This window comes from Fundulus heteroclitus, chromosome 19 (genome assembly GCF_011125445.2).
Source record: "Fundulus heteroclitus isolate FHET01 chromosome 19, MU-UCD_Fhet_4.1, whole genome shotgun sequence".
Taxonomy (NCBI): domain Eukaryota; kingdom Metazoa; phylum Chordata; class Actinopteri; order Cyprinodontiformes; family Fundulidae; genus Fundulus; species Fundulus heteroclitus.
This window is the reverse complement of record NC_046379.1, coordinates 10,895,364-10,904,636: the sequence shown is the minus strand read 5'-3', so window position 1 is coordinate 10,904,636 and position 9,273 is coordinate 10,895,364.

The following is a 9,273-nucleotide window of genomic DNA, read 5'->3' as shown; positions in this document are numbered from 1 at the left end:
ATGATATAGTTGATATTACCGCACATGTAAATTCTCCAAAGAATTTCATAAAAAAATAAAATAACGTCAGCTTGTTGTTTTGTTGGGGTCATATGTCCCTCGGGTTAATGATATGCAGCTCTACTCACGATAGCCACGTAGAAACGCTATGCACCATGTTTTGCTTCATGGTGTGCTCGGATTGGAGAATATCAATTACGTAGAAATATCAATTACGTAGAAAAGAAAGAAAGTACGTTTTCTGATCTGAGTGTTTTTGAGCAAAGCAACAAAGCTGACCGGTCCTGAGCCGGTCCTTTGGTAATTGCTCTTGACATTCACACGATCAGTGCACAACCGATCATATTATACCCCCAAAACCTCAGAAAAATGAAATGTGTTGTCATGGCATGTAGAGAAAAGTTGACAATTTGCAGACTAATTGAATTTAAGGTCTTCCTCCAACAAATCTCAACAGGTTTTTTTTTTTTTGTACCTTTTCCATGTTTTAGTGGCCTGTACACTATAATGCTCAGCAGCTGATTATGTTAATTTCCTACAAACATAATTGAATGTTAACATGAAAACAGTATTTGTGCTTTTCCGCTGTGTGAACGGCATCTAATAAAAGTTCATTTGATTGGTATGTGGGCTTGTACTTATTGTGAACTAATGGGTTCATGAATAATGCATTAATTGTGAAACAACCGAAAATGAATCTAATTGAAAGAACAAAATTGTAAAACCATCAAACCACATGTCGGATCATTAAACAAGACAAACAGTAGCAGCCTTGATTAACATTGTTGTTCATTCAACAAGATCCGGTTTTGTTTTGCTCGCACTTTTTGCCCGTGTACAACTAATTCGAACAGCGTGGCTCTAATTAAAACATTGGGATTCAATAAAAAAGAGCAGAAATCGACCCGATGTACTTTGATTCAATTTAACCAGCCAAAGCTAAATGTGTTTATTTGCCATGATAAAGAATAGATTATTGTATATGAATGAATTACATGGAAATGTGCCATGGCTGAATTCAGTTCAACCTACAGTTTTTTTAGGGTATTTTTGTGATAGGATTGAGAAACAAAGATGCATAAATGACCAATAATGTGGCAAACTTTGAACTTATAGGTGAAACCAGCCTCAGTCATGAGATAATGTTGTTCATCTTTGTTTGTTGGATTCTATGTTGTTTAAGTGTTTTGTTTTGCTCATTTAATCATTAGTTAATAGCGGCTGCAGTTCTTGGATAATTGGCACCCTGTCGGTAACCCCTGCTTCTGTGCCCAATCCCCATTTTACTGTTTTGCATGTGGGCTAAAAATGTCAGAAATTAAAACAGTGTTTTATGGAGTCCAAAGATTCACAAATAGAAGGAGGATTTGGTGAATCTCAAATTGGGTTTCACAGGTCTCGCCACTCTAAGCTGTTTGCAGTTTAGAGGAGAGAGGATTAAATTGGGTCCAGAGTGCTTATTAAAAAGAAGAGTTAAATAACCCTTTAATTTTGCCCTGTATATGGTTCTACTATTCATTTGTCATAAATTCAGTTAACACCAGAAAATGCCAATGGTTAATAAATATTTAACTATTAATTAAATGGATTCTTGATTTTACTTGCTCTTATAGATTCTTCTTATAATCTAGTATGGGATGTGTTGACAAATCTTTGAATCTATAAGGATTAAATATTCATAAGAAATAAACTAAAATCTTCTAATTTGTCTTTAATGCACCAAAGATTGCTCAGCGGAAAGGCAGGATTAATCCTTCACACTGATTCTTGACAGACTATGAGACTGGCAGGTTTATGAGCATTATAATAATTAAATATAGTTTTTCACTGTTGTGTGATTGACCAAAGTTGGCATATTCTGGGTTTTGCCGTTTGACTGTGGTGCAATGTGAAGCTGGGCCTAAACCGTCAAGAACCAGAACAGACAGACATGGTGTTTACGTTATAATAAGGTTTCTTAACAAAACCAGAAATTCTGTGCTGGCAGGAAACCTCTGCAGGACGGCCGAGGTTCGGTAAGAGTTTGGGGCAAAGCCTTGCGTCATGTACAGAAGTCCAAACAGGGCAGACAAATCCAGGTCGTGATCCAGAAAGCAGAAGCTTAGGTAGATATATATGATGCATCTCGCCCTACTTGACACCTTCTTCCTATGATTACTGATTCTGAGCCGACATGACATGTGAATTTCTCCAAAGTGAGATCAATAAAGTCTATCTTGTTTTTATCTTATCTTAGATGTCCAACAAGGCCAAGACAAGGCAGGAAAATCTAGTGACGTGTTTAGGACAGATTAAACTGGCAGAACTGCTGGATATCTGCCAGAAAAAGCTTTCAACAATCGGCCGCTGTCTTTCTGTCTGAGTAGAGCTTATACAGAGAAGGAAACAGGTGTGTGGAATGAGCCCGATTTGCAGAGCAGAGAGGAAAGCTCACCTGTGTGATCCATAAGGCTTAATTAACGCGGAGACTGGGAGGAGAGGGACGATAAAGACGGCAGACAGGCCGATCATGAAAAACAATAAACAATAGCAAATGCTTCTTAACTCACTAAATAACTTTTGAATTAAAAAAAAAAAAAAACACATTTTCTATGTTAGATTAATTTGATCTTGCGTAATTGCATTTAAAAAGTCAACTGTTTCAGGTTGTTACATGCAGGCCGTTGGTGTGGAGGTGGTGCCTGACGGTGCCGTGACAGGTACAAACTCCAGGTAACTGACATGATGCAAGGAGACAGGGCGATGAGTCAACCGAGCCCCGAGCAAGCTCCCTCGCTTTAACCTGCAGCAGCGGCTCCGGAGCAATTATCTATTTATAACCCTCCGCAGCAGGCCCACAACCACTGACAGACAGAGATATCTGTCTTCAACTGAGCTCCTTTTGGCTCAGAAGCGTGGTAGAGGCATAATGCTAAATTCTCTAGTGCTTAATAAATGCTTTAATGGGTTTAATGGGACTGTCTTAAAGAGGAAAGCTTCAAACTATGCATTCTGCTCCCATGACAAGTCGGAGACAGCAGCTCAGCAGCACATTTTGGTGCACATAATTGGTAATTCTTCTTATTTGGCTGACAGGATGGAGTAGGAATAAAACCATATCCCTGCAAGACGTACAGTCATGATTTATCACCTGCTTTACCTGCAAATACACATCTAGGGATTAACTCTGAGTTGTTCTTAACAGAAAAAAAAAATATATATATATGAAAAGACAGACACTGTGCCAGTTTAAGAACTATAATACAACAAAATGTAAAAAGCTACAATGACCCAATCCCCCCCCCCCCCCCCCCTTTTCTTTTTGGCACAACATCTCCAATGGAGAAAATCTATCATGTTAAATATCCCGCAACTGCTTCATTATTCACAGAGAGGCACCTCGCCTGTCCACATAAATTATCATTGGTGTTTCATTAATGGAAGTTTTCAGATCATGCCACTGAGAATGTCATTAATTTAAACCCCAGCGCCTCACTGAAGTGGCCATTTTCCCAATGACAGCGGTCTTTGAAAAACAGGGGTGGGGAAGATGGGAAAAATATCACATGACGCGATGATCGCAGCATCTCCATGTAAAGGGTGAACTTAATGAAGCGGTTAGTGTATATTCCTCAGGCTCCCATTTAGCTGTAAAGAAAGTTGGCTTGCAGTTCATCTGGTGTCTTAACACTAAAATAAACCAGATTAATCTAAAAACAGCCTCTAACCCTTTTTAAATGATCTTACTTAGCATTAGTCACTTGGTAGCTGCTGTAGGCGACTTGTTATTTCTTTTGTATAGCAAGCAGAAAAATGTTTTCAAAAAGCCTTCCATGGTCACTTTGCTGTACAGAATGTAAAGCACTTTGCATTGTCTTTGTACTGAAATGTGCTATATAAATAAATTTGCCTTGCCTTACAGCAAAGAGAAAGCGAAAGAGAGTCTGGCCGGCCAGGCTACAGCTAACCAGCAAGTATCAATTAGTAAATGAGGCAGCCATATTGGCTTTTTAGGCCAAGATTCCTTCAAATTTTTATATTACATTTTGACCTTAAAGGGACTATGCTTTTGACTTATCTTACCAAAAAACTAACAAACAAACAAACAAACAAAAAAAACAAGTGCATAATTAAACTGAATCAGTGAACGGGTCAAGCAGTGGATAGAAATGTTGTTTCCATTGCTCTGTTTTTTTATGATATAGCAACACAATAAAAAAGTCCAAGTCCAGTTGGACAGTTTTAAATGTCTGTCAAGATGGTGGTACTTATAAAAATGTGGCATTTACTGAGGTGGTGGGTGTTACAAAAAGCCTAATAAACATTGCTATAGACGCTATATAGCAGTCTCTCTGCTTCGGTTTGCTTGGTGACACATTCCAATCCTTTACATTCCAGCATTGTTATGTTTTCTCATCCCTATTTAAAAGACAGGGAAGCGCTTCCGGACTGGACCGTCGCCAGGTTACAATTTTCCTTGGTAGCCCTGCAAAGTGGTATTTTGTCTGATAATGCAGATGACAGACTCCAACCTTTTCCCCCTCCTGATGGAGCACTTTCAGCTAATTTGGCCCCATATTGAATTTGTGTGTTGGGTAATTGCAGATCCAAAAGCCTCCGCCGGTCTCCTGAGACTCCTGGCAGACCCTGTTCCACCCCGTGCTGGCACGCGGCGTCCAGAGACACAAGGCTAATATTCTGAGTGAACGTTGGTCGAGGGACCTTGAAAAGTCACAGAGTGTGCAACTTTTGAGCACTTTAATGAAATTGCCTCACATAATGCTGGAATTCGACCAGCTATTATGTTTTTTCATTATGACAACCTGCGAGGGGACTCAAGCTCATTTTCATTTTCTCTAGATATCCGAGGGCAATAAATCAATTTCTTTAACATTGTGAAAGGCTTTTATTTAGCGTTAGACCTTTAGAAACAACGAATAATAGGTTCTCTACAGTCTTCCCCAGAAAAATCACTTCTGTGGGAAGCGCACTGTAACATTTTACGGTTAAAGAGTCCACACTCTTTGCTTCCACAGTGAAAAAAGCAGCCCATATGTGAAGGTGAACGGCATATTTTCCTTCCTTCATCCATCGTTGCAGATTCCTGCAAAAAAAAAAAAAAAAGATCTCCCACTAACTGTTCGTCTCACTGTATGCTCATTCAGCGTGTGAACACGGGTTTGTGTTTCATTATTTTTTCCCCCCCCTCGGTGTGAAATCTAAAGCATGCCTCCGGGTCTGACAGAGTTTTTAACCTCTGTTCAAGGCAAAACCTTCCCCATATGCTGAGTCTCCTCCAGCTCCTGCACCTGTGCCTCACGCTGCGGGGGCTGAAGTCCCACTGTTCTCTGCACGCTGACCCGTTTGGCCAAATGGACGAGCTTCTCACACGGCACACGGCGGCTGCTCTCCGCAGTGCACACCAGCAGCAGAAAACAGCTCGCACCGGCATAAATAGGCAAACAAGGAGCGAATGGGTCTCCCAAAAACTTATGTGTTGCGTTTGAGGGGTGTGAACACTTTGGCAAGACCCTGCAATTGTTAACAAATCAGGATCAGCAGATCTGCTTGGCGATAAAAAAGGGAAAGGAACCCCTTCAGGAGCCAGGAAGCTGCCCAGCTCTGTGAAAATTAATGTAATGGATACCCACAAAGCATGACAAGGATCAATACGGATAGCAAAGTGTTTTGACGTAAGTGATCAGTAGAAAAGAAAATCGAAGCCCTCTGCTTTATTGCAGAGGTCCTTCTCGGGAGATTTAGTAGACTCTGGAGGTACGGTGCACATTGCTGTGCAGGAACGCCTACACAGTTATTGGCCTTCAGCGGAGAGTCATCCAAACAAAAAAAAAAAAACTTTCATGTCTCACAAAATGCAGAGTTGGAACCAAAAAGTAAAACTAAGCCTTTTTTTTGTATTTAATTTTTGTTGTAAGAAATATTTTGGAACTGGCAAATGGTTTAAAAGAACAGCGATTGCGAAACCCCGGTTTGGAGAGAAGAGGCGCAGGATTTAATGAAAGCACCTCCGAAATGTTAACGGAAGGGAACGGGTTAATCATGTTATTGGTTTTCGCTGCAGCTGATGGCATTGGGAACAAATCGCTGTTAGAGTGAAGAATGGATCCAATTAAAGAGCAGAAGATTCAAGGAACTATCATAATACGAATGAATTGAAAAAAAAAAAAAGCAGCTCTCGCCTACGGAATAAAAAAAAAAAAGTTTAAATGTGACATTTTTCAAGTTTAAACTTAGAGGTCAACTACAATGACAGACATTTGACCAGGGTCCCGATACAATCTGTCAAATATGTTTGTGGTGTGAGAGGCATGACATTACTAATCTAACTCTTTTGTGCACAGTTGTCCAGCTATTGAGTTAGGATTTTTGAATTATATTTTATGTAGGAAGGACAATGCAATTGACCATTTGTCCATTGATGTGGATTATATTTTAATGATACTATCATAAATACTTCAATATCAGCATTTTTGAAGTAAATATGTTTTTATTAGACTGCCTTTTTGTTTTTTTCTTTTGCGGTTTAGTTCACTTATTACACATATAAGCTCTAAATGCATAATGTGACAAAGACGAGGGGTGTCCCAATACCAATTGTTTCCAGACTAAGTATGAATACTTAGATACTTGCCGATTCTAAATACAGATACTGAGTACTCAATAAATTAGTACTTATGGATCACACATAACATAACAATATCACAGACGTCTGAAAACGACTGATCATCAAGGGCGATGAAATTGGTAAGAAGTTATCCTCATCAGATGTGGATTATCTGTGGCCGTTTTATCACGTTTCACTTGTTGCAATCCTGGTTGCGCTGCAGCAAACTCTTTGAATTTTGGGTCATGTTTAGTCTTGAAATGCTTTATCTAATCTTTGTATTTATTTGTATGCCTCCCTTCAAAGCAGACAATCTGCTTTTTCAGGATCCTCCGTGTTAACCTTAAAATATCTCCAAACCATGGACATTCTCGCCCCCTCCTGCTGTCTAACTTCTCTCTTCTTCCTTTTTTTAATTTTAGTTTTGTGGAGGGTCAGCAACGGCCTCTCGGTGTATTAGCACCACCACCTGTAGTGGTGTCCAGCCTATGGGTTGCAGCGTAGCCCAGCCCAGGATGAAAATCAAGCACAAAACTGGTGCCGGTTTAGAATATCGAGTTGCTTTTACAAGTACGAGTACTTGCCGCTGGTGTCGGGCCCAACATCGATATCAGGATCCACAAACAAAAAGGTAGGGAGGTGAAGCTAACGTCCAAGTCAAATAAAAATGATAAAGATGACAGCTATGTATGTTTCTCAGAAAAGATGAGATTGTGATGATCGGTAGATTCAGAGGTGGTGGAGCTGAGCATGCTGTGGCCGATAAGGATGGTGAGGAAACAGGACTAAAGAAAATGTCGGATATCTAGAGGTATAGAAACCTGTTTCTTTGTGGGAGCCTCGGGTTTGTTCTTTTTATCTAAATTGATGTTCACATGTCCAGCTATGTTTGAAAAGCCCGTTTAAAAAAAAAAAAAAAAAAACATGAAAAATGCTCCTGGAGAGGTTAGCACAGTTCATACAGGAATCAAAAGTCTACATAAAACAAACCTTTAATGAAGCCTTCCCTCCTGTTATTTTCTCCCCTCAGGCTGTTTTGCCCATCAAAAAGTATTTATCGGCACAAATTGCCGAAGCGTTTAGTCAAACAGGAAGTAACACAAGTGACGGACACATGGGAAAAGCTGCTTATAGGGCCCTCGCCCCCACCCCTCCCCGTTCCGTGTAAAAGCCGGCCAGGCCAGATCAAATTAAGTGGTTTGATACTTTCGCTGCCAATCCGATTAGGCCGATTAATTCCCAAAAGTGTTCAAATGATTAAAGCCGGTTAATGGGCCCGGGGAAGGTTCATGGTATCGGAGTTGGCTGCAATATCAAGCAGAGTCAGAGAAAAAAAAAAATCTATGTGAAAAGGTAACTGCAGAAGTGCGCTCTCCTCTGGCTTTGCTTTTAGTTAATAGAGAGTCAGCGCCTGCCTGCGGGTTATCTCTAGCAGCGTTTTTTTGTTTCTTTAAATCACAAACCTTTAAGGGAAAACACGCCTGATAAATAGTTCATCTGCTATGTGGTGGCATGACGCCTAAATATAGAGTTGAAAATAGAGCAGAAGAAAGGGGCACAGGGAGAACCATAAATATTCACAGGCCATCCACAGTAGCACGGGGAAAAGTGTGGTCATGTGAAAGATTGCGCTACAGCTCAATGGGGCAATAACAAACTCTTGGTTTGCATCACAATCGTGGATCATGTTGACGTTTTAAAACAAATTTGAGGAGAAGAAAATCCTTTATAATTTTTCTAAAAAATGACAGTGGGGAGAGAGACAATCGGATTGAGAAGGTAAATAGTCACAGGTTCCCTTCCTGATTCCCCGCTTCCCACCCTCACTCTCTTTTCTAATACACTCATCTCCCCAGGGAGCAGCATCCATCACCGGAGACGGCTGGGGTTTTATGCCACATCGCCATGTGCCTGTGTACACAAGGTGACTCAGAGAGCGACACGGCTCGTGTGTGCCCTGTCTTGTAAATGCAGCCCCATGTTTCCCCCATAAAGTGTCCATCAGCACCTTAATGCGTCGCCCAGTGAATGTGTCAGAGCCCGGGCTTCCACATTATTAACTCCAGCCGTTTTTATGAGCCTGTGGAACACGGTCCTCCTTCCGAATAAGATACGTGCCCATGTGTTCAGTGTGCTGTGTCTGTCTGTGAGTTCCTTTGGCATGTAGCATGTGAACCGTTACAAACGGTTTGTAATGCGAATCTAAACCACTGTGTGTGTTGCATGTGGGGACAAAAAAAAAAAAAAAAACAAGTGGAGGGAGGGACTCTGGTCAGATGACATCAAAATGTACCTTTGAGGAATCTTTGCAAAAACAATTGAGAGACCTTAGTGGAGCAATATCTTTGCCCATGCACAACAGTTTGCGAATAAATCTAGACAGTAAGGGAAATGTATTGTGTATGGTGGATGGTAACATTTTGAATTTAGGCTTCCTGCAACGTTTTTACAGACAACTTCAATATCTTATTTTTTTTTTCCACAAAATCATGAGCTGTAGCACTGAGAAAGAGTAAAATAAAAAGAAAAAAAACATTAAGTAGGCCACTTTTCTTGCCTAATTGGGAATAAACTGGTTGTGTGCTTCACTGACATCAAATAGTCACCATGTTGATATTAAGTGTTTGGTAGCATAAGCAGTCATAAATCAGGCTGCAGTTGGTCTTTGG